The sequence below is a fragment of the Solea solea genome, chromosome 16, assembly GCF_958295425.1.
Source record: "Solea solea chromosome 16, fSolSol10.1, whole genome shotgun sequence".
Taxonomy (NCBI): Eukaryota; Metazoa; Chordata; class Actinopteri; order Pleuronectiformes; family Soleidae; genus Solea; species Solea solea.
Genome location: NC_081149.1, coordinates 10,751,287 through 10,777,316, shown reverse-complemented (window position 1 = coordinate 10,777,316; position 26,030 = coordinate 10,751,287). Strand labels below are relative to the sequence as shown.

Here is a 26,030-nt window from a genome sequence, read left to right as displayed (position 1 = left end):
ATGAAAGTCTTTGAAGTGCAAAGCACCAGAGCTCTGTTATGTTCAATTACGCTCCAGTGTTTCTGTTGATATGGATGCTGCCGAGTGTTACCAACTCAATATTGACTAAATTGGAGGAGAAGAAAGGCTCGAAGGCTGCACAGTCAATAATGGATTAATCGGGAGTTCCTATAGAGAACGATAAAACACAGCAAGCTCAAACAGCAGCCTTAGAGGAATCAATTTCTTGATATACTGGACCAGTATTGTCTATTGTTTAAAGCTGGATCTATATCAACCAAGATATGACCTCATTTACTATTTAAGACCATTACTAGCTATAGCCATAGATCAGCAAGGCTGTAATGCTCTTTTATCAACTCCATCCTGTTTTTTTAGTCTATTGTATCAAGTCTAGGTTTAAGCCGCTCTCAGTGAAATACTTGAAGATGTGTTAAATAGCTCTATTCAGGGAGAAAAAAAGCTCCATGAGTCATTGCTCTTAATTTTCACCATACTTTCTGAACTAAGCAAACAATTGCAAAGGATGCCAACACATGCATGCCCAGTTTAAACTGAGTGGTCATGTAATATACATTTTCATATGCACCTAAGATTTCTCAGACACGGAGCTGAAATACTTATCTGGACATGGATCGTTGTTTATCTGACAATCTTATTTCCAAATAAGGGTTAGGGTTAGATATAAATCCAAAGTTTGAATGTCCCACAAAACGTGAAGTAATAGGAAGAATGCAACAAAGAGACACAGAACAAAAGGATACATTGCACATCTATTTTCACAGACAAGCGCAAAGGACTGTGACAATTGCACTCTGTCCAACTTACATCCACAAATAAAAAAAAATTAATACAAAAATCATTCATAATTTGTACCATTTTTTTTTTTTTTTTATATACCAATTTTCATCCTAAATTCATCCAATACAGTCAACACAATCTGCGGTCCAAATAAAAATCTGATGGGAACACAAGAGAAAAGTAGAATAAAAAATCCATTCATCATCTGTGCAACACAAATTTCTACTAAATTAAATGGGAAATTACACAAGATACAAAAGATAGTTATGTCTGGAAGTAAAGTGGTGGACGAAGCATTCCTGTCTATCCCTGTTAGTGTCAGTGGAGGACAAACAATCTTGTCTGAGCACCTTTGTCATTATTTCTTGTTTACTTTTTCGATTTTTGTTCAAAATGCCATGTCGTAGGAGCTTATCAAGACTTTAAATGCAACTAACGGACTCTAATAAAACATGGGTAGGAGTAAGTGTTTTTGTGTTTACGGGTGTAAATAGGAGTAGAAGGTGGAGAGGAAAGAGCACTTTGTACATCTCTCTGCTTAATAGAAAAGATAATGAGGCCATAATAGGATTTTCCATGTCGTACGTGGATATCCATAACCTTGCTAATCCCAGGGCCCAATAAGACTAAACACAGTTAACCATCAAAGTTTCACGATCTCCCTCCACCCACTCGCCACCACCCGCACCTTTTCTTGTTTAATAGGAGACCTGGATATTAATCCCTCACGGATATTAGCTTCATCTAGAGTATCACGAAGGGAACACAATGTGATTAACAGAGCGGAGGTGGCTCACATGAATAAGCCCCGTTGAATCCCCCGTCACTACTCTTTCTAATCTTCTTGTTCCTATAATGACATCTTTTCATACCATTTCCAGGCAACATGATCACTCCAATATCATGTTAATGTCATGATCAGAACTGGGGTTAAACTGGTGCTTTTCTTTTTATATCAGAGAAGAACATTTTTGTAGGAAATTGGTCTTAGCTGACAATGAACGATCACTACAGCTTACTAAGCTTATTGTACAGCTCGCCTTTGGTTTTCCATCCCTGTCTGTTTTTAGTTAAGGAAACCAGACAGTAAGTGAATTAAAAAATAAAACTAAACAATTTTCTTTGGACAGCAGGCTCATTAATCTCTGCTTGGAGATATTTGTGAGATCATTTAAATCTGTTGTAAAATCTTTCTCTCTCTCAGTCCCAAAGCAATGAGGCTGTGTACACTATATTCTACTTATTGGCAACAAATCCAATGTTGAGCTGGATCCCACTAATAAGCATTGCCATGGTAGTCAAAGTATCATACAGGTCGCATTTCTTTTAAAGGGGAACTCAGGCAATTTTACACATCAAAGTCTGTTTGCAGGTCTTTTAAGAAAAGTAGTGGATATGGGATGGATGGATGGATAGGAAGGAAGGAGGGAAAGTCAGAGCTCTGATCACAGATCTCAATTCTGAACACAAAATCAAAACCCCAAAAAATGATCCACGCTATCAAAGAATAGCATATAGAATATAGAATTCTGAATGACTAAAGCTACTTTTCTGATCCCAGGACACAGATACAGAGACCATTGAAGCCACACATTTGATCCAAAGGTGAACATAAAGTCAGGTAAATGTTGCTGATAATATGATGATATTTGATCTATGGTGTTAAAGTTTAACCAGCAACTACTAAATCAAAATGTATTGCTAGCTTACTGGTAAACCAGATATGCTAAATATAAGCTAGCTACAGCAAATGTGATGCTGTTTCGACTGCATTCTTTTCACTTTAAAGGGGGAACTGTAAGAAATATTCCAGTCAACATTCATGTTTTGGTTGTTCAGTGAAATAATTGGTTGTTCGATGAAAGACTTAAGCATTCATAAAGTTCTACTTTTAAATAAATCTGCTTATGAAAAAAAAATGGTTCCATGGAAAGTTTCCAATTTGGAATATTTCCAATGGAAAGTTTCTGGAAAGTTTCCGTGAATTTTCCACCCCTTTGCAGCCCTAATTAGAAACTATGAATGAAGATTAATCCCCGACAGTCCACTAAAACCCCCTGACCACCCCAGATGAAGGATATGTCATGGTCACTCAAAGCAGCGACCTCGGTTTTTGCCAAAACCAGGTCCCACTTGAAATTAATGAAACAAAATTATTGTCATTTCGAGGTCAGATGGAGTTGATTGATCCATAACCTTGATCAAAGCTGCTGCGACTGAGCGCACCGTCACAAAAAGGGACCAACCTGACATTAATGACAATTAAGCTACACATCTACTGTTTTCTGCAAATTTAACACTAAAACATACTTACATCTTTGTAATGTTTTACATTCACGAGTCGTCACTGTCAGTATGTGTGATAATGTAAAAAACAAACAAACCTGATATTCCATTCTCATCAGTAAATCAGCCTGAGTTCCTGCACTTGTGTTAGATCTGTTCCAGTCTCTTTGATAGTGTTTCCCTTGTCTTACATTCAACGAGCCTTCGCCACAGCACTCTACTTGTCCCTGACTGGCAATTATACAGGCACTTGATGCTTCCCCCGCCTTCAGCGTAAGCAGAGAGAAGACAGCAGGCGTGATGTGGTGATTAGGTCTTCTCCTTCAACCTGCGGTTACAGAAGGAGACAGGATTGTTGTGTGTGTGTAACCTCATCACTGCTTTATTAGCTTCTGCAGCTGACGAGAGCTTAGACAGAGTTGAAGCTAATGATGGGGGGGGGATTCTCTGCACTGGGATCATGATTAGTTGACGGTCTAGGTGGTGTTGTTATTTATCCAGGAGATGATGAATAAAACATTCAACCAATGATAATGAGAGATGGGACTTAACTTTTAATAGAAACACGCGAAGAGAAACGCAGAAACGCAGTGAAGGAGGAGTTTGTGTACATAAAACAGTACACAAACTGTACTTAACTGTATTGCGATTTTAATCAAAATTGCGATTAATTGTTCAGCCCCACTGCAGGATCAGATGATTATATTAGACAGTGAAGCAAAATAAAAAAATTTTTAGAAGTTTTTCAAATTCTGGGGCTGTAAAAGTTTGTTTCCAAGCCTCTAACAATTATAAAAAACAAAACAAACAAAAAATAAACAGTGTTGCTGACAGTCAAGAAGATGTTGCTTAATCTTAATGTGTCACAAGAGAAAAAAAAATGGTGACAGACACAGTACTGTGGCACATTAATGAGCTGCCTTAGGGCAATAATAGATTTATAAGATATTTTTGTCAGTTATTCAATCCTAGTTTCTACAATAAAAAAAAAACCCAATACAAGTGGAACCCTTTGTTACAGTATAGAGTATGTGACTTCATACTGAGATAATACTGTATCTACAAAAGTTATTTTGGGGGTCAAGGGCTGAGATGTATGGAAACCCTGGTCTAGAGAAAACATAATAGAAAAACCTTGTAGCAAGTTACACCATCAGGTTGTGTTCTGCTACTGCAACATAACAAAGCACAACATCGACCGTGATAGCAGATTATACTTCACCTCCAGCAATAACAAACACTCCCTTCGAGTGAACAAGGCTGCCCACTCTGCCCCTGTCTATTTACTGGCATGTCAGCGTACAGTAGCAGTGATTCATGCAGAATGATTCACAGCGAGCCGTGTAATTTATCACCGGATATGATGGGCAGAACAGAAGAGGCCCCGCTGATGAATGGACGTGAGGGGAAACACGGCGCAATGAAGATAAGAGATATGAAAAGAAAAAAGAAGCCACTCACTGTCCTTGACCCTGAGGAAATACAAACGTCCAGCGCTAACTCACCTTGTTGTTTTGGTGGGAAATGTGAGCCACAGGCTGCTTCTACACCATATACTACTCTTAAAAGTGCACAGTTGTGATTTATCATGCTTTGCCAGTCTACTAATTTGACCTCATTAAGTAAGTCCATTCTGTTCAGTGCCATATGGAGCTTTGGCAAAACACTGGAGAGGAACAGAGAGGAGAACATCCCTGAGGACAGAACAGCACAACTCGCTGGGCAATGAGCCTTGAGAGCAATGTTTTCCAACTGCGTCACAGAGTCTCGCCAGTGTTTTTAAAAGAAGCTCTGATAGACTTAGAGACATTAAATGGTAAAAAGAAAAGGGAGGACGTGTCCCCACATACTGTATCAGTTGTCTTTCTTTCTTTGATCTATTGGGCTTTAGCAATAATGTTATCGTATCTGACACAAAGAAGAAGTCACAGAAGTCACGGAACTATAAGCTATAAGTATAAACTTGATCACATCACACCAATGTTGGCCTCACTCCACTGGCTACCCGTTTGTTTTGGGATTGGTTTTAAAATTCTCTTATTTGCTATGGAATGCCCTGCCTGGCACATTATATCCGCTCAGACTGTTGAGCATTTTAAATCATCTTTAAAATCCTACTATTACCCCATGGCGTTTAACACAGGTTGAGCTTGACTCCTATTGTTTTTGTTTGTTTGTTTGTTTTGCTTTTGTGCGTTGTTACTATGTTACTACTATTTTTTTGTTTTATGCTTTCCTTTTTTTACCAATTTTATTTTTTTATTGACATCATTCCGTTATTGGTCAACCTCGGTTGTTTTTTTTAAATGTTCTCTATAAATAAATTTGAGTTGAGAGCATAAAAAAGTATTCATTTTCTCATAAACCTGGATTATCCTTCATGTATACAATGGTATTGGTTTTGATCACATCAACACTGAATCACCGGTGAAAGACCAGCATCTCAAACACACAGGGAGCAGCAGTCATTCAGAGATATAGTTAATGTGGAGCAGACATGAAAAGTGATGCCGAGATTGAAATTGAAATTGAAATAAGTGCGAGTGGCACCGGAGAAGAACAGGAGCGTGGAAAAGTGGGTGCGAATGAAAGACATGGATGTTGTCAGGAGGTGAGAATGAACAGGGGCCAGACAAAGGACATCACAAGGCGACCGGATCCCCAGACTGAAGGGACGGATGTGTGAACAGACATTGGACAGATGATTAATAAATATCACTGTGGGGCTTTAGTTTTTGCAATGACATGTTATCTAAAGATGACAATTAAAAAGGCCCATGATATCGTTTGAGAGGGAGAAATGGTTTGCACTGTCCAGAGGTGGAGAGAGAGGATATCTATGGTGACCTGGAAGTGCAAATAATGTGAGAATTAGAATAATAATTAGAATAATTAGAGAATAAAGTTGTAATATCATGAGAATAAAGTTGTAATATTACAAGAATAAAGTCATAATATTACAAGAATAAAGTAGTACTGTTATGACTAATTACTTTTTTTCTGGTAATATTATGACTTTTTTAATATTACAACTTTAATCTCATAATTTTACGACTTTATTCTTGTAATATTATGACTTTATTCTTGAAAAACTTTCAATTTTCTCAATAGTTTGGCCCCAATAACCAATAACAACGCATTTCATAAAGCTTGAGCCAAATTCACATTTTCACAAATTTACAAAAGCCATAGTCTTTAAGGAAAGGGAACGTCCCAAGCCACAATTCTGACAGAAAGGGATTGTACCAAGACACAGTTCTGATGGAGCTGAAGAATTGATTGCTCACTTGTTTTGGGATTGTTTTGCGTAAAAGTGCCTCATGTTTTGTAATAATAGTTCTCACTTCCAGGCCATATCTGAATCACTCTGCTAAATTCAATAGTAGATGGATAGTGGTCAAATTGCAGGGTAGCATGTGGGCGAGGTTCTCAGTTTGGTGTGGATTTAACATGTTCTCTTTGAATGTGCAATTTTTCTGAGACCTTAAACTTCCTCCCACAGTCCATACACATACAGGCTAGAGTTGGTTTCATTTGAGAGTCTAACTTGAATGTGAGAGTGAAATTATTATATGTTTCTGTATTACCACATTCCTACCAGTTAAAAAAAAACGGTTTAATCCCATATTTAACATCTTTTTGACCAGTGGAAATGTATTTAACTGGCATTTAATACAGATTTGTATGTGTTTAGGCTCCAATCAGCATCGATGAACATGTTAATTAAATTTTTGACAGTGATGCAAATTGCATGTCATAGCGATCCATATTTCTTGCAATCCTTATTTTTTACAACTTGGGTTGGTGCTCAATATTCCTTAATTTCATCATTCAAATCATGTAAAATTCTCTGCCAATCCGTCTTGAACAGCAGCAGCAGTCATTACAACACAATCATGTAGTGCTTCACTAATTAATTCAAAGAAATCTGATCGTAGACACATCATTTCCAAAAGACACAACAGGTTTCCAGGCCGTTTGTGTGGAGGAAGAGGAAATATAGAGCATTGGCTTTAACATAGGGTATCTGTAGTCATCTACTAGATATTATAATGATAATCACATTATGAGCTACACTGAAAATATTACATTAAAAAACAAACACAGCACTGGTCCATTTTGATTACAGCTTAGAGAACAAATTAAATGAGGTTATTAGAGCTTGAACCGAATAGAAACAACACTCAATTTTCTAAATCCTCCTTAACACACACACACACACCCGCACACAGTAATGATATACAAGGTGGTGATGACAAGGTAGATCCCCATGCGAGTTACAGTACAAGGGAAAAGAGGCAATAGGGGTCATGAGGGGGGCAACACGTAAACACACACACACATACACAGAAACACTGGTAAATAAATCACACAAATATGTAATGGGAAACACAGCAAGTAAACAGAATGCACAGTGTCAGCATAAACACAAACAAATGTGAGACGCTAATTCTGCACAACCCATAATTTCATAAAGAAAGGTTAAAGTGGCTCCACATGGAACATACATTAAGTAAGGTGGTAATCAGGAGGCATGTATGGGAACAGACCATTACCCAGTGGTTATTTACATTTTGACTGAGCAGGCTATTAAAGTGCCTCCGTAAACAGAGACACTCATGCATTAATAAACAACAACGACACAAGTGATGGAAATTCACATGCTTAACGTTGCTATGTTTTCTTAAAAGATCCACTTCTACTGGATCTTTTCCTTTAATGAAGACAGGGAAAAAACAGAAATGAGTTCTTCAGAGAGAAGGAGTGATTGTTCATATTTACAATCTGCAAGCGCGTGCTCAGCAGTGCACATGCGGGCCTGCTTTCATGCACAGTTCACCGGTTAACACGGGCAAAAGGAGTGACTAATTGAATGGCTGTGTTGTGTCCTGTAACAGATCTTAATCAGACAAGAGCTTCGGCACACGGACAGTCCATACATCTCTAGGCCTGACATCTGATCACTGGAAGAACAATTAGAAAGCGATGCACTCGGCTGTGTGCCACTTTAGATGATAAAAAAAAAACACTGATGGTAATTCATAGCACCTTTCCCCCCCGTCCCTCTCTTAGCTTTTAAGATTCCTTGTTTCCTGCTCATTTGCATCCTCAATGTACCAATCAGGGTAGGAGCGAATTGGCAAATCACACAAAGTGTCGTGCTAAGTGCCAATGCTTGAGTGTATGTGTGTTTATACGTGTGTGTATATCCACGTGTGCATACAGGGAGTTTTGATAATTGAATGGGTGGATGCAAGCCAGTGTTCAGAATAAATATACAGCAGTAACCATAGCGATACCACTATGAATAAAAAACACAGAGTGGCTTTTATTTAAACCAGACTCGCAGTATATAAGACAGGCCTTTATATCAGTTTTTATCAGTTTTAAAAGCACATCTTATCAAGTGTTTGTACTAATTCTCCCTATTTTTTCCTGATCTGCTGCTGTTACAGTTTCCGCAACCTTACACCAGCTTACATCAGCACAACACAGTCATGTATGTACTGCTCTCAGCTTCTCTGCAACACACTCATACTTCGCTGCCGAGCTGAGCTCAACTGTCAGAGGAAAATCAGCACCTCCTGCAGATATGAAACAAGGCGGAGTAAAAGTAAATGCAATTGAATTGCAGTCAGAGAGCAAATGACCTTTCTAAAAAAACTAATTGGATAAATAATTATCTTGTAAATTGCTGGTGATGCTGTAAGTGCAGTTTGACAACATGAATTTAAGCCAGTGGGCATTTTCATGATCAGGTATCATTATTTGATAATGTACTGTACATATTCCAAGTATTATTTCTAGTATTTACAGCGTAGAAGTGTTTTAATATTCATTTGTTGGCATAATAGCAGGTCCATGGTTTTTTTTGCAGTAGAATCCAATTCTGAAACTTTTCATGGGACATTTTCAGCCATATCCGAACCATTTGCCGCTGCCAACGTTGCTGTTTTTCTTCCATTTTGTCTCCATCAGTGGAAACGCTTCCTGTGTGCTCTGATGGAATGTCGAGCTGCTCGACTCAGAAAGGATAATTTGAAGTTTCTACATCTTCACCTTTGCTGCTATAGCAAAAACTGGAGGGTAATATAAATACATATGTATAAAAGTGTTTCTAGGAACTATGGCAAGACTAACCAAGGCAAAAACATGTTACACTGCTGAAGTTCAAAATGTGCATCAGAATGGAGAAGAAAGATAATTTAAAGGCGACATAGAATGCTTGTATCACACATATATGTTAGTTATGGAGGTCTACTTACATATATTAACTTGTTTTCATGGTTAAAATCCTCCTAATCGCTGCAAACGAGCCGATCAAAATATCTCCTCACTGATGCTCTCGTCAGCAGCGCTGTTTCAGACCAAAACCACACCCCCAGAACGTGGACTGTGTTGTGATTGGCCAGCCAACGAGAGCTTTCCTACTGTCCTGTGATTGGCCAGGTACCTGGAAGTGACGTAATAGATAGGCCAGCTTTCAGATACACAGCTCCCCCTCTGGCACGGTGGATGCTCTGCATCTCAGCAGCTACAACGAGAGTAGTTCTTCTTCTTCTGCGGTTGAATGTACGCAACCGGATGTGCCCGGACTAGTGCCCGCACTGGGAGGCGCTACGGTGGTGAGAGGAGTGGTGAGGATTTCTGATGATAACATCAAACTACGGAAGTGCCGATCCGCTTCACAGAGCCCAGGAAAACAATACAACACTATTTTCTCAGCAGTGGCTGAACTGTTGTTCTGAAACTTTAGGGTTTCATAAACGAGGTAATGACTCAGATACACACACACAAACGCAGCGTTAATTGGAGCTTCCGGTCTATGTGGCCTTTAAGTGACTTTGAACGTGACATGGTGGGATTGGCCTGGGATTTCCACGCATAACAATCTCTTATGTTTCCAGAAAATGGTTGGAAAGAGAAAATATCCAGTGAGCAGCAAGTCTTTCTAGGAGAACATGCCTTGTTGAATCCCAGTCAAAAGAGCAGAACCTCAGTGGAGTTAAAGTATAAAGAATGACGCTGGAAGAATACAATTATCTTAATAATACTATTTAGTGTTCAATACCTCAGCGAATGAGTTATTGTGTGAGAAATGCAGCAGCATGCACAGAATTCTTCTCATTTCTCTCAGGAAGGAGTGCATTTGCCTGATGTTGATGGATTTCATTCAATCTTGAACTCCCTGCTGCTGATCCGGAGGAGGCCCAGCAGCTGGAAAACCATTACTCTGCTTTTATCACCAAACTCTTCACTCACTCCAGTCTCAGTCTGCTCTGAAAACAAGCCTCCGCTATCTTTCCATCTCCGGCTAGATTTAAAATTGCCTGGGCTATCTATCTTAGACTTGGGTGCAAATAGTATACACTGTGCGACTTCAGTGAGAGAGGAAAATGGTGCTCACTTGCCCATTGGAAAATTAAAAAAAAAAAATCCCTGACAATAACAAAATGCCCTCTGCATTTGAGAGAGAGGGGATGAGCTGATGAGAGGACGGGAAACATCGCTACAGCTCTGTCTGAGGCCTTTTGATTGTGACCATCAAAACACATCCTTTGTCCTGCTGAATCTCCATGTGAAATGTGAGATGTATTTGTTAAGGCATTGGTGTCCGTGGTGATGGAAGGCTCCATATGTTCCACATTTGTTTACCCAGTGATTACTGGCCTCTTCACCTTGTGTGTCTACACACCAGCTCCCCGCCCCCTTCTTCTTCATCTCCATCGTCACGGGAACAGCAGCCACAGGGGAGAACCGGTCCACAGGATATTAGGAGTGTGACAAGATAAGACCCAGCGTTCATCTGATACTGTTCCCTGGCAACCACTGAGAACAGTGGAGAATGCCAAAAAAACTGCGTAGGAAAAGGTACGTGGTGATATGAGTGTAATGGCCACACGGACACATCAGCTTTGCTCCATTAAATTCACTCACAGATTGAATACAGCAAGACAAACCAGACGCTTCTTTTTCCATAACTCAAATGTGAGAAACACTATCTAGTCGCCTGCAGAGTAGATTGTCTGGCTGGCAAGTCAATATTTCACTATCGTTCTTTGAAACACTGCCAGGAAGATGTGTGACAGTGCAACTATCTCAGATTGTGCTTTACACATTAGCTGTAGTGTTTATGAAGAGTCCCCACAAAAACTCATTAAACCTTCCACTCAACACTTACAAGAAATCCTTCAAGTCTAAGCACACACAAGTTCCTCATGATGCATCATAAACAGGACGGTGTTTAAAGAGCGCTCCGTGTGTGTGCGCGCGCTGGGTTATTCACTCGACATCGTTCTGCTGTGATGAAGCCTATACTCATTCAAGCATCTGTGCAAAAAAAAAAGCAATTTGAGTGTGGACTGTTCACCAGTGGAAAAGTGGGACAATGTTCTCTTTATGATTTGGCTGCTCGTATGAACTCCTGTGTTTGTTCACCGTTGGCCAGAATACATCCTCTCATCAAAAAGCCTTTTCAAAGCCATGCAGTGAACACGCCGCCACTAACAGTTACACACACACACACACACAAAGCCTGGGGAGGTGAAATGTGAGCAACAAAGGCAGCAGTTAAATATGTCGAAATCTCACTTTATATCAGTGAATACAAAATATAATACATCAGGGCATTTGGCAATGTTGTCTTTTAACCCAGGGGTGTCGAAGTGAAATGACCTGGAGGCCAATGAGTGTCTAGTCTGGTCAAGACTGGGCCAGACTAGAAAAAGAAAAAAAGGTGTACCATTATCATTTATTCCATGATATCACAATGAAGACATTTCACAGAAGTGAAAGTGCTTGTTGTGGTATGGCATGATTAAAATGTCGCAATAAAATCCTATTTATGATGTAAAATGAATCTATTCATATCAAAAGTAGAGAAATAAATCTAAAACTAAGTAGACAACACTGTGGACAACTGCTTCTGTACGTAATGTTATGTTGAATGTAATGCATCTAATAATGCGAAAATCACAACTGAATGTTTTATTATTACTATTCTAAAAATGATGCTAACAAACATATTTAGTATTATATTGTGTCTATATACTTCTCAGACACACACGCTGTGCTTAAAGGAAGAGGAGGTCGTGGGCTCATGTTTTCACATTTAAGAGGTGGGCCGTGTGTAATCGATTGGGTGGCCGCATGTGGCCCGCGGGCCGCCTGTTTGGCACCTCTGTTTTAACCCCACAACGACATTAAACCAACAAATATCTCACACTGTGTTTAAATTAACTGCATTTCTGTTGGTTTAAAGTGTTTAAAGTGTTTGGGATTAGACACAGAATTCAAAACTTTATTTGAGTGTTGATTTTCATAGAGGTTGTTTTGATGCGTCCACTAGGGGGCAGTTTAGAGTCAGCTGTTGGCGACAAGAGGAACTTGTGGTAATGTACCTATTCAGGTGTGTCTCCTCAAAAAGTTCCATCATGGTTAAGATGTTTTTCTGTCGTCTCATGTCTTCTGAACTATTGGATAAACTACTCCAACATGATTTAGAAATCCTGACTTCTACCTTAACAGCGGGGATAAATGAGCCTTAGGTGGTCTAAGGCTCTTGAAAGAAAATGTGATTCTTTGCGAAAGCATCCACACCTCCCTCCCTCCCTCCCTCCCTCCCTCAACACCTCTCCACCATCTTATCTGTTTACAACCTTCAGAAAGAATACTTTTTCAGGAGAGACACTCTTGAGACATGCACCACCATCATAAGAATTATATAAATAAACTCCACCACTGATATCAAGAAAAGATAAGTGGAGGGTGAAGACGAAGCTTAACCAAAAGCAATCAAAGCAGACTGGGGGTGAGCGTTAGAACGACTCATAAATAAGATGAAAACATGTGGAGTATGTTCTCGAGAAGCAGCTTCTGATGGGATCTGGGAACTCCTCCATCAAGAGCATTTCATTTGCATAAAACTGGAAAGGGTTTCAAACTAATCTCAAAGAGTTTACTCGTCAGTTCTCAGTTGGTGATGATTTAGTGCTGTGGATACTCTGGAAGTTGTCACTCAGCTGAGGTGACTTCAAAAGAACTCGGTAAATTAAAAAAAAAAAAAAAAAAAAAGAAGCTACTGCTTTAAAGGAGACACAGAAGAAACTGCTGTTCAGCATCAAAAACACTCAGCACAGGTTTGAAGTTCAAAAACAGCGGCTTATTAACTCCTCACTATACTTGACATGTGTAATTGCACTGAAGGCTGCAAATAAAGTTTAGTTTCAAAAAAGAGAAGAGAATGGAAAAAGAAGGAGGAAGAGATTTCTCCTGTTGATGGAGTAAGGACGCGAGAGAGTTACAGCCTCATCTACGAGCTCAGGTCGATAAAGTCAAGCGCTCTTTAAGTCTGACGCAGTAGTTTATAGCTTTGTAAATCATAAGCAGCATTGACTACGCTGTGGTAATAAGAACAAATAAAACATGTGTTGTTGATGGTTTACATGTGTTGGGTAAGTACCAATCAGGTCGCCATATTGGCAGCAAGTTCAGTGTCCAACGTTAATGACGTCTGCTGGGCTGAACAATTAATCGAAATGTTATAGAAATCGCAATAAGGCCTTCTGCCATTTTCAAATCACAGGAGGTGCAAAATGTGCACAGATTTACATATAACAGACTGCAGTGATAACCATTCAAGAGAATAGAGACAGGTTCAGGCACTTACAGGCACTGGCTTCACTTTCAGGACCCAGTGATTACGTCCATTATTTATAAACAGTCCATGAGTGGAATGTAGGTTTGAGGTCATCAAAAACCTTTCACCCTCTGATCCCCCCCTCCATCGTGCAGCTGAGCCATCAATCAGCGATCCATCACAGCTCCAGTGCTCGTGATCCACCGCAGTACAACTGAGGAGGTCAGATCTCATCTCCACGGCTTCGCTGACATCATTACACACAACGCACTCTCACAAATCGTAGATTGATTGATTTACTGCCTCGCCGTCGGAGGAGCCGAACCTCTGAGTACATTTTCACACTGTGTTTTGTTAAAACAGAGTCTGTTCACCCGATGTTCAGTCATGTGGAACTTTTTTTGGCCACTAAAAGGAACGTGGAAGCCAATGTGAATGACACTTTTCTCAGCCATGCAGGCCAAGGCTCTCTGTTTACTCTGTGTTATGGCTGCTGCAGCTCCCTCTACTACACAGACTAGAATTGCTGCAGCTTCTATTGCCCAGGTAAGCAATCAGCCAACCTACACCTGACGCCTGCCAGCTTTGCAGCATAAAGACGCCTGGGGGAATTTCAGTTACGCTTTGGCTTTAGATGATGGCAACTGCGCTCTGTCCGTCTTTTAAAACCTGTGTAGTGTTGATTCACTTACTTTCTTATTTTTCAACAATATCTTTATGGTTTCTTTTGGTTTTATTCAACCCTAGGGCTGAATAAAAGGACAATGTACACAAATATATCAAAATAGATACCAGATGAGCCCATCCCATGAACTTAGACAAGGGCAAGTGTGAGTGAATGGGTGTGAATGGCAAAACTGTAGTGTAAAGCAACTTTGAGTGGTCATCAAGACTAGAAAAGCTCTATATAAATACAGACCATTTACCATATTGTGTTGTCCTGCATTGTTGTAACAGATCCAGGCTCCTTAACTCAAGGCTAGAGTCTATACAAGATCTCTTCTTCTGGGAAGTCCTGGTCAAGATAGCAGCACAGAGACAAAACAATTGCAGATCTAAAACTCACAACAGAATATGAAAGCTAAAAGGAAGTACTTAAAGGTGAGAGTGACATAGTAAAAGTAAAGTGCAGAGGTAGAATGTTCATTATAGGAACGTTGATCCAGGACCTTTTATCCCTGCATGTTTTGTTAACCTTACTTTACCTTTTCCAAAAAAAGACACCTGGTTTTTATGCTGCTTCCCTTCCCATTCACTAACACTTTGTCTTTGTATTAAGGGGATGTGAGTGACAAGCGACCAAAAGCAGATCATCAGCATGTGAAAAAAAAAAAATCTGTGCCAGGTGTCGTTTTTAATTATGACATGAAAACAACAAGCCGTCGGGCTGAAAGGCAGCGATATAAATTGCTCTGACGGGCAATTTTTCAGTGTCAGTGGACATGCAGAGAAAGTGAGCATCTGTTCACATACATGCCTTTCTCTAAATGAGTCTATTTCTGGATGTATGTTTTTACATGTGCAGGTTGGCGAAAGTAGGACACCACAATGATTACGATGCATACGCTACGATTAATATTAGTGGGAAAATCACGCAGCCACTTATTCTCAGTTGGAACCTGGATGATAAGCAACTTTTTTTTCCTCGTGTGACCTTTTAACAGTAATTTTAAAATGTTTTTGACAATTGATCATCACAGCGGGGGATCCTCTTAGTGAAAAGACAGAGGTGCACTTAAGAAAAAAGGACAGGCATGACTGAAAATAGATCATAAACACACTCCAACTAAACAGGAACACTGACCTTTAGCATTCCTCTGAGACAGCAGAGCCTCATCGCTGGGTACCAATGAGGTTCATGTGCCAAACAATCTGACAGAGCCTCAATTTTAGACATTTAGATTTTAGAGCAATTAGACGAGTCACTGCCAGGTTCTGCCGTCTTCCCAATTCTAACCGCTTTCACATGCAATTTCAGCTTGCAACTAACACCAGCTATCATCCTTAATGTCATCATCACAACAAAACAAATGTATGTGGAAAAGGTCAGGGAGCAACTCATTCAGATTCTGTCAGCCAAACATGCCGTCACAAAATATCACAAAAAGGCCACACAATTCAGGGACAACAGAAACTGTCAAACAACTGATGGTAATAAGATCATTTCAAGACGGATTCATCGCTGATGAATTAAATTAGTTAACATAAGAAATATTAGTAAGTTAGAAAATACAGAATATAGAAAATACACTTCTACTTCATGTCACAGTTTACCACAATAGTTACATAATCTGCAGTGAGTCGTTCCACTGACATGGATGTGTAAGATTAGGACATGCTATCTCAAGGATGTAGGCAGGACAGGAGATATGGACAGAAGTATTCAGACACCTGACCATTACTCCGATAGGGACTATAATGACGTATTCAAATACATATACACTAGTTTAATATGGAGTTGGTTCCACTTTTGCAGCTATAGCAGCTTCCACACTTCTTGGAAGACTTTCCTCAAGATGTTGAAGTGTTTCTATGGTGCATTTGTGTCCATTCATTCTGTAGAGCATTTATGAGGTCAGGTACTGATCAGGTCTAGCTCACAATCTATGTTCTAGTTCACCCCATAGGTTTGCTCACACCAGCTTGAGAGCAAATAAACAAATGATTAAATGTATAAATAATTACATTTTTCATAAAAAGTTAAGTGAAAATAAATTGTCAGCTCTTAAATTAGTGAAGAAATACAGAAGGCAATAATAATAATAATACTCTATGTGTAACAATATTACATAGTATCTGTGTTATGCTTTTAAAACAACAAAACACTATGTGGGAAACACGGGGAAAGAGATAAATCCATGTTTTGGACGTGATTGATGACTATGATGAAGGCGACTGCCAGCCCAGTTTCCGTTTCTCATACTGCTGTTCAGCGGGGCGTCTGGCTCACTGCTGGGCACTGTCACTATAGCACCACCACATAAAAGATCTGTGTCACTCCACATCACGTATTAGACCTCCTTCCCCGTATAAAGCCTCTCTCTGCCCGTCATGGACTGTTTTTTTCTTTCTACCTCTCCTTCCATTCCTTTGGTGTTTTAACATCCAGGTGGTTTTACTGTAATGTCTTCAAGCAAAGCTGCAGGGTTAAAAAGGTACCAACTGTTTTTACATAAAATTAGCAAAAGTGGTGAAATCAAGACCACTAATGGACATGCTCATTTACATGATATTCATATTTTTCAAAATTACCATGGTTAAGGTATGGTTAGAGATGGTTAAATAAACAGTTTGTGCACAATATTATCGCATCAACACACCTGCCGATATGACTACAATAGTAGGCTAAAAAGGCCCCTACCTACTTGACATCGATGCTGGCGCCCTCTTTTTAACGTTTATTTATTTTACTCAATGAATTTTGTTGTATCTACATTTGTATCAGCTCTAGCACCCCCGATACATCGGCATATCAGATTTCGGCAAAAACTCCAATATTGTGCATCCCTAAAATAAACAGCCAAATTACGTCAATACATGTGCAAATTAGTGTGCTAATTTTTTAACGTTAATTCCTACGATTAAAACAGAGGTGGTGTAGAGTCTTATGGGAAGGTACATTTTATAATGATTTTTGGTCATAAACTAAAGTATATGTAGCTGTTGTATTTTTTCTTTATGAATATTTGTTTTTAAGAATACAGAATACGTCAAGACAATCAGAGTAAGGTTTTTTTAGGAACATACATCCAGAATAATGTTTCATATCAATATTTATATTTGAATGCATTTTGTATTTTGTACATGTTTGTATCAAAGTTTGACTAAACTTAAATTGTAATTAAAGTGTTACATTTTAAATTAATTTAAACATTGTCAACTTTGTCAAAACCACTGACTTGTACATCAGCACAAGATGAAATTAGTGGGCAACATAATAAACATTCAAAAGGATGATAAGCTGCAGTGTGTAAATACAGGGAGAGTACACTGTATACACCAGCGGTTATATATTGCATGTTTTCATATGACCCCTGACCTTAACATTAATAAATGACAGCCAGTACATTTAGCATATCCACAGGCATCTGTCAGCTCCCATCAGCTGCTGGTCATCTGTGATTCAGCGGCTGGATGTGGATGCAGTGGGGGGTGAAGAACAGAGGGAGACGGAGGAAGACGAGCTGGATGATGGGTACGTGCTGGGGTTGACCCTCAGTCAGTGCCACTCATCCAGACACCTGTCTGCCCGTCTGGGCATCCCACTGGCTCTGAGGTTGCACAGCACGTCATGGTGGCAGTTATGAGATCACAAAGAGTCACAGGTTAATAAAGGCCCAGATTTAGCAGGAGAGGCCCTGTCCTGACCCTGCTCTGCTGTCATCTATGGGAGAATCTGTCTATTTCGTACTTGCTTTATAATGCCAGAAAACATTTTTCTGTGGCGTTAATTGTCTCAATCTCTAGGTTTGGGTCATCTTAAATAGCATATGATGTCAATTTTGTAAATAATGTTCCCAGTTAGAGGATAATAGATACATAAAGTATGGAACAGTGTGACAGACAGCTGGCATTGTCAAAAACAGGTTTTTAAGGGTGACATCATGAACGGTTCATGATCGCAGCTATTAACCAATTCCACTATTTATAGTCTTTAAAAATGCAGTGGTTATATCGCCATAAAGCTCAGTTTCTGGTCACACACTCAGTATTTTTCTATGAACAGTAGCAACAGTGAGGAAAATTCCATAAATGACAAGTGAATAAAAGGTGAAACCAACAGACTGGTGCAACAGATTCAAGAACAGTGACAAACAACTATGAACCACACTCCAGCACATGAGGGGGGGGGGGGTCACAGAAAAAAACAGCTGAGGTCGTTGGTATAGGATGAGTTTGGACACTCAAAGAATGACCAAGACAGATGAAGACATTCATGCACTCTGTAAGATTATCAAACAAAATAATGTCACTGCTAAAACTCAACTTTACTGCAACATCTTGATATCACCATCCAGCTGCACATGATCAAGAGAACACTACACTAAGTTAGGGCTGCTCGATTATGGGGAAAAATAATAATCACGATTATTTGAGTCAAAGTCAGTCAGTCAGTCATCATCTACCGCTTTATCCTCTGCCAGAGGGTCGCGGGGGGTGCTGTGCCAATCTCAGCTACATCGGGCGATAGGCGGGGTACACCCTGGACAGTTCGCCAGTCCATCGCAGGGAGAGAGTGCAAGGCGAGAGTGCTAACCACTACACCACCGTGTGGCCCTTATTTGAGTCAAAGTGAGAGTGAAAATTTAAATTAACCTTTCGAATTGAACTTAAAATAACTATAATTTATTGTATATTATAGCCTTACACAACCAAAGATTCCACTGAATGCCTATGTTGTATTTTTGCCGGATGACAAGCAGTACTGGAAGTCAAAAGCTATTAAAAGCTTTATTTTCAGAATAAAAGCCCCAGTTTTGTAATAATCGTTTTGTTTTGATTATTTTGATTTTGTAGTCGTTTGGGGCCCATAATCGTCAAGTCAAGTCAACTTTAATTCCAGAGCACATTTAAAAAACAACCAAAAATAGAGGTAAAACAGTGAAATCTACATAGAAGTGTCCTAGATGACTATTCTTATCCTGAAGTGAAGGCCAAGGAGAAGAGGTGGGTCCTTAAAAGCGATAATCCTAACACAAGTTTCGATTAATTGGACAGCCCTTCACTAAGTAATTACTGGCAATGTGCTTAATGAAACATGAAGCTGGTATGGTCAATAATAAAAGATAAATGTCAACGTAGTTAAAGTCAAGTGTTGGCTTTTCTTCAGCGACAGAGCAGGAAATAGGAGCTCGTATTCCACTACAGGGACAGTGTAATAAAACCTTTATTTAAAGAAGTGATTTTGTCTGGTGTGTAAAAACAATGAGGCACTAAAAATTGTAAAATCGTTGCAATCTAGGTTTTTCCCCGAGACAGTAATCGTACGGACACAATCTGTAATCGTTGCATCCCTATAGTTATAACTTCAGGCTGTGTGATTAAAACCTTTATCCTCTCTTCCGTCTGTTTGACAGGGTTCGACTCTGACATCTGTGGTTCTGTTAGTCACACCAGAGTCTGCCGTTTGATTGACGGCAAAATGGTGGAAATGCAAGCTACGACTCAGAGAATAAACTGCACGTTTACGGCCCTCCGAGAAAAAGCAGACATACACAGCAGTAAATGCTTGTGTCCTCATTAAAGATACATTTATGTTTCCCAAAAAAAGCATTTTCTTGTTTCGATAAATCTCATTTCTGTGATTTACTCATGAAGGTGTTGAAGGTGTTAAATCATTTTGAAGTGAAAGCGACACGACTGCCTTTATCTTTATCCTTCTCTCCTTCGTGTTTCGTCTGCCAATCAGTGAGTCTTGTTAGTTTCCTGCCTGTCAGTCACATAAGCCTCAGAAACACACTGCAGGTTTGACGTGTACATGGTTGACAGATCCATTCTTTTACTTTAAAACGGTGGGTGTGGGAGACGCAAAAAGCAACCTTTTCATTTAATAATTTCAAAAATCAAAGCAGCTCTCAAAATGCAAGTGTGTCTTGTAAAATTAGGAAATAATTAAGATTACTCAGATCACCAATCAAATTAAGGCTCATTTTTTTCCTCACACCTCAGGGGTAAATTTACAAACCGCAGTTTTTAATTATTCTAAATGTCAATACAAGCAAACAGGCGGACCAATAAATATGCTTATACGTACAGTAGATGTGGTGAAGAAGTACATTTTAAAATCGGTATGCAGCAGTGAGAGCATGAACATGAAGTGTGTATTTAAGGATCCTGTGAATATGGTGCAACACACGGTAAACAGATTCATACTAAAAAGCAGAAAGCCTGCGGGATCATCTCTGAGCTCACAGTCGAGGAGGAAAAAGCAAACCCTTATAAGAACCTCACTGAAACGCAGTGAGAAGAGCTTAATGTCATCATAGCGGCGCTCATCAGCAATGTTCAGCTGCAGCGGGTTCCACTTCCACTTCCTCATCTGAGCCACGAGATATTTTCTCTTTGTGCAAGATGTAGGAAAATAATAAATAATAATAATAGATTCTTTTTACTAAATGTTTTCAATGCTCAAAGCTCTCGTCACATTATTTTTAGCTTAAAAATGATTCTATTTACAATTCACGATCATCCGTTCACACACTTTAGTCGTCAAGGAGCAATCTGGGGTTTTGGGTCTAGCCAGAGAACACTTAGCACAGAGAACCACGTACTTGGACTGGAGGAGCCAGGGCTGCATTCAGTGACCTTCTGAGTAGTGAACAGCACGTTCTACCTCTCGAGTCACAGCCACCCACTCTGTCCATCGTGGAAAAGCTGAAAGACAAAGTTAGAAACCAACTCGTGAACAATGAGAGACGTTAGCCACTTAAGAGCCATTTCAAGTCTATAGAAGCCAAAGCAAAGCAAAACTGGTGGAACTATACGTTTTCAAACCCATTGAAAGCAAATTATAAAGAAAGTGTGACAGTTTGCACTACAGTAAAGTGCAGTCTTGGTACAAGGGTGACCAGGTGTCCCTGAACCAAACTAACTTGCCTCCCTCTTGTCGTCAGTTTGAGTCAGTCGCGAATGGGACATATTTTTTAAAAGACTTTTGAGGAGCAAAGAAAAGAAGATGCTACAACAACAACAACATTAGGGAAACTACCTGGAACTGGGTCAAGACAGCTGAAGGTTTCTGAAAGTTTCTCATTGTGTCATGTGGTCGTACAGAAGCTGCAGTCATAATTACAAAGATTTATTTCGTTATTTATCTCTTATACATTGTTTTACTTGAAAATGATGAAAAGAGTAAGTATGTGTTTTTTGTTCTTTGAAAAATTGCCTTCAGCTGATATTTTAAAATCCATAGGTTTTACAAAGCACCAGTACCAGCACCTGTGTTTGTTTATTTTTTAAGGTAAATAGACAATCTATCAACATTTTACACGACTTCTCACTGACCAATGCATGTGAAACTCTGTTAATGTTAGGTGCACCAGTGCGACCAAAGAAAACATTAACTTTAAACAAAACACTTGAACCATAGAAATGTTAACTGGAAAGATGAATGTGGTACAATTATAACGAGAATAGTGTTAAATGAAGAGTTTCTATTAATCTCACCAGACAGTCTGAGAGGAAAGAGGACTCTTCTCCTGCCACATGAGTAAAAGTCATTCTCAGTGGCTGTGGTCTCAATAATCTGCCCTCTCCTTCCTGCTGGTTTAATTATTGCAACCCACAGGATTATCTTTGTGGTTGTAGAGAAAAAAAATTAAAACTCTCAGCACGGAGTTCAACCTGGATGAAACCCTAACAGAGAACGTCCGGAAGAATCAGTCTGTGAAGAGTCCGTGTTATGAACATTTCCCATCACTTTGCACCTTATGACTCCACCATCTTAAAAGCATATTATTTCATTTCTATAATTACAAAATACCTATCTTTTCTCCCAAGTCATTTTGTATTCCATGTATTCCAAGTGCAACACTGACCCACTGACTCCTCCTCCTCCCTTACTCACTTTCTCTCAGGGTGCTAATGAAGAGCATGATGAGACACCTCCAGTGGCGTGCACAGACATCTGGAAGGCCAGGGGCAACAATGAAAAGGGCATCGACTGTGTTTACCTATAAAGGGACATCCTTTACAGCACAACATCACTTCCTATCACCGAGATGGGCATTTTCTATACAGCACTGAATACAATTTCCTCTAAGGACACCGTTTGGGACACTGTCATGTGGGGGCAGTAGGCAAGTTCCTAACAGCTCCCTCCTTGATTGGAAGGGCACCCATAGGACATCTTATAGTGCATTGCATCACTTTTCTACTCTAGAAAGGCACTCCTTTAGAAACAATGCCACTGTACAGTAGCTGGTACTTTAGGGGCAGTCCACATGGAAATGGGTGTAGGTGAAAATGCATATTTATAAAAAAAAAATTATCGGATAGGCGTTTAGGGAGACCTGACACGGTCATTTTTGAAAACGGCTCCCAAAGTGAGAAAATGTTGGCCTTGCGTTTCTGTGAAGAGAGCGAATACACTACTCATTCACTGTCTTCGGGAGAGAGTGTTACCGACTACTGTCTATGAAAAGTAACTAAAGTGAGCCTGAAAAGACACTAGACATCACTAGAACACGTCCTGTCCTCAGCGACTTCACACATGGTTTATATAAGAGGGTCGCTCGACTTGTCACTAATCCATCCATCCATCCATCCATCTTCTACCGCCTTGTGCTCCACATGAGGGTCGTGGCTGACATAGGGTTTTGGCGGGGTTCCATGTGGAAGAAGATATTTCCTGAAACGATTCTGTCTTTACGGGATTTTTGTTTCAAAGCGGCACGTTTTGCTCCATTTCTGTGTGGATGTGGCCTTAGTCTTGGGACTTGGGACTCAAGAGGGCACTTTTTCGTTCATTAGTGCACTGGAAGGGTCCCCCCCCACCCCTGCACACCACTGGATATTTTCTCACTACAGCTGGTGACTGAACAGCAGGTCACTGATTTTATCTACCTGTGTCACTAACACAACACATCTTCTACCCTATTATTTATAGGCTTTTATTGTGAAATATCTGCAGCTGATGTGTTCACACTGAAGAATCCCGAGTACAGGAAGAGGAAGATTTAAAGTGTTTAGAAGTGTATTATCCATGGTGATTTTCAAATAGGCAAATCCTGTGTAAAACTCTTAGTGCTGTTACTTTTGAAAAAAAATCAATGCTACACTGGTGTATATGGTAAATACAATGTGAGGGCACAGTACAGCAACATCTGTTCAGCTTAGCACATGTGTTTAAACAAGGGAGAAACAACATGACACAAAACAAAAATCCATCTACCAGCATCGAATCCAACAGAGAGATCACAGAAGAGAGAAGAGAGAGAAAACCTTTTAGTCACTGCCACAGTCAGACTATTATTATGAGTCCCAAATTAGAGGGTTTTACAGCATCTCTCTTAAATCTGTGGTAGAATCCTTACTGCTTTGGTGACAAATCATAAAAAGCCGTTCAATTAATATCTGGTATAAAAAAATGTAAAAGGGAGAACAATATTCAAAATGAATGCCACTCTAATACTTTAGGGTAGAATCAGTAGAAGTCATGTCATACTTTTTTTAAAGATTAATCAATTATGGAAATTATCATTAGTTGCAGCCCTAATTGTGCATACAATCCGTTTGAGCACACGCACTTAAACAGATACGCACAAAAATCAAGAAAATTTAATTCATGCAATACAGCAACAAAACAACAAAGTGGCGGCTAAGCTTTTAAGTCTCGTCTTTATTTGTTAATATCAACTCTATGCTGAGAACCTGAAATTAATTAATTCCTTCATTCTCTCTCTCTCGCTATTGTTTCATCTTTTTTTTTTCTGAGCATAAGATCAGACTTGGCGTTGCTTTCAAGTTTCCATTTCAATGAGGAAACATTATTGTTATTCAGTGTAGCAGTCAACACTTTATTTTTGTCTTTTGAAAAAAAGCTCAGAGTAAAATATGTTTCCTGTGAAGCACAAGATTAGTGATTAAAAGAAAAGAAAAAAAGCTTTCATCTATTTGTTTTGAATTCTGAAAGCTGATCAATGAGTCACCAGGAAATCAAACCCTAAAAAAAAAGAGGGTCTGCTCAGAGGGATTGAAACCTTTCCCAGCATGCACTAGGACAATATAACCAACACAATGCACGATCAAAGATATAAAGTAAATCTAATATAATCATCCATGAATAATTATCTAATAATTTAAGTATTTATCTTAGTGTAAATTATTTATGAACTTTGTTTATTTAATTCAACAAGTATGAGAGACAAGACGTTTGTTTTAGGAAAATAACGTGTTTTTTGTGAGTTGGATGAAAATGTAATGATTTCTTTTGTGGAAATGGAAGGTATGTGGTGTACATAAGATTTTAACTTATATTTAAAATTTAAATTTAAATCACAGAAAATGAAATAATAATAACACAGTGAGACTCTAATGATACCAAGAATTGTACCTAGTATGAAATATGGTAAATGGTCTGTGCTTATATAGCACTTTTCTAGTCTTGATGACCACTCAAAGAACTACACTACATTCACTCACTCACACTTTCATACAGCACATTTTCTATCACTCATCTTTCATACTAATTCATACACACATGGGTATGTAGACTAGCTGAGCCTGGAATCTTACTCATAACCTTTGAGTTGAAAGACACCTCGCTCTGCCACTGATCCACCGCCGCCCCATATTCAATGTAAAGTATAAAAACTAGTCTGATATTGGAGTACAGAGCAAGATAAATGCAACACATGGTGTATTCCACTATACGGTGACAAAAGATGAATATGAATAAGGATAAGTCCTTTTCAGTGTAAAACACAGTGATGTGTGAAATGAAAAAGGTCACATTCCATAACTTTCTGACACTCACGTCATGTAGTGACAGGCCTGATATGCAAACGTGTGAGGGGAACAGCCAAATGAAACACGATGAATGAAGGGTTTGTCTGAGAATTTGCAAAGTACAAACATCGAGGAGACGCAGAGGCAGATGAAGCACATGTGGACATAGACTGGATTGGCGGTGTCAAAGTCGACTACATTCGGCCCACCACTTAATATCATGGCCCGCGACCTCCTCCTCCTTTAAACACAGGCACAGCCTCCAGTGAGGTGATAGAATATAATAATAAATATATTAGACATTCAGATTTAACTATCACATTATTGTCTGTTTTTGATGTTAATGGATTTATTTTGCATCATGAATATGTTTTTATTGTGAAGTATACATCATTCCACATCAAAACAAGTTCTGTTAATTGTGATATGGCAGAATAGTGTGTATTCTAAGCTTATATCACCCATCCACAACTGAACAAATGTTTTTTTCACCACTTTTTTTCTCTAGACCCTCTTGACCAGACTCATTGCCCCACAGGTCATTTGAATTTGACACCCCTTGACTTGATGTTTAGCCTAATAGTCTTATCAAATAAGCTGGAACCAACAAAGTTATGATACTATTTGACAAAAATAAATCCTACTGACAGCTGTTTTCCCTTTAAAGAGCGGGTCAGTTACCTGTCTTGGCACACAAGCACCCAAACGCACTTCATTACTACAGAATATGCATTGAATTTATAAACTAATTAGACAGCAGACTCCATGGGGTCACCCAACTGTACAAAACTAGCGAGCAATAGTTGATTATAGCACAGAGCTGTATAGAGTTTCTGGAGGCAGTGAACCCAAGAAG

General features: G+C 39.3%; 1 long non-coding RNA gene across 1 annotated transcript in view; it reads right to left on the bottom strand.

The window, feature by feature from the left end:
- Window positions 1-3,058: 3,058 nt before the first annotated feature.
- Window positions 3,059-26,030, bottom strand: part of LOC131475210 (uncharacterized) — a 47,894-nt gene continuing 24,922 nt past the window's right edge. Inside the window, exon 4 of the long non-coding RNA XR_009242495.1 lies at window positions 3,059-3,415. This is a non-coding gene — a long non-coding RNA (uncharacterized LOC131475210). The remainder of the gene's footprint in view (window positions 3,416-26,030) is intronic.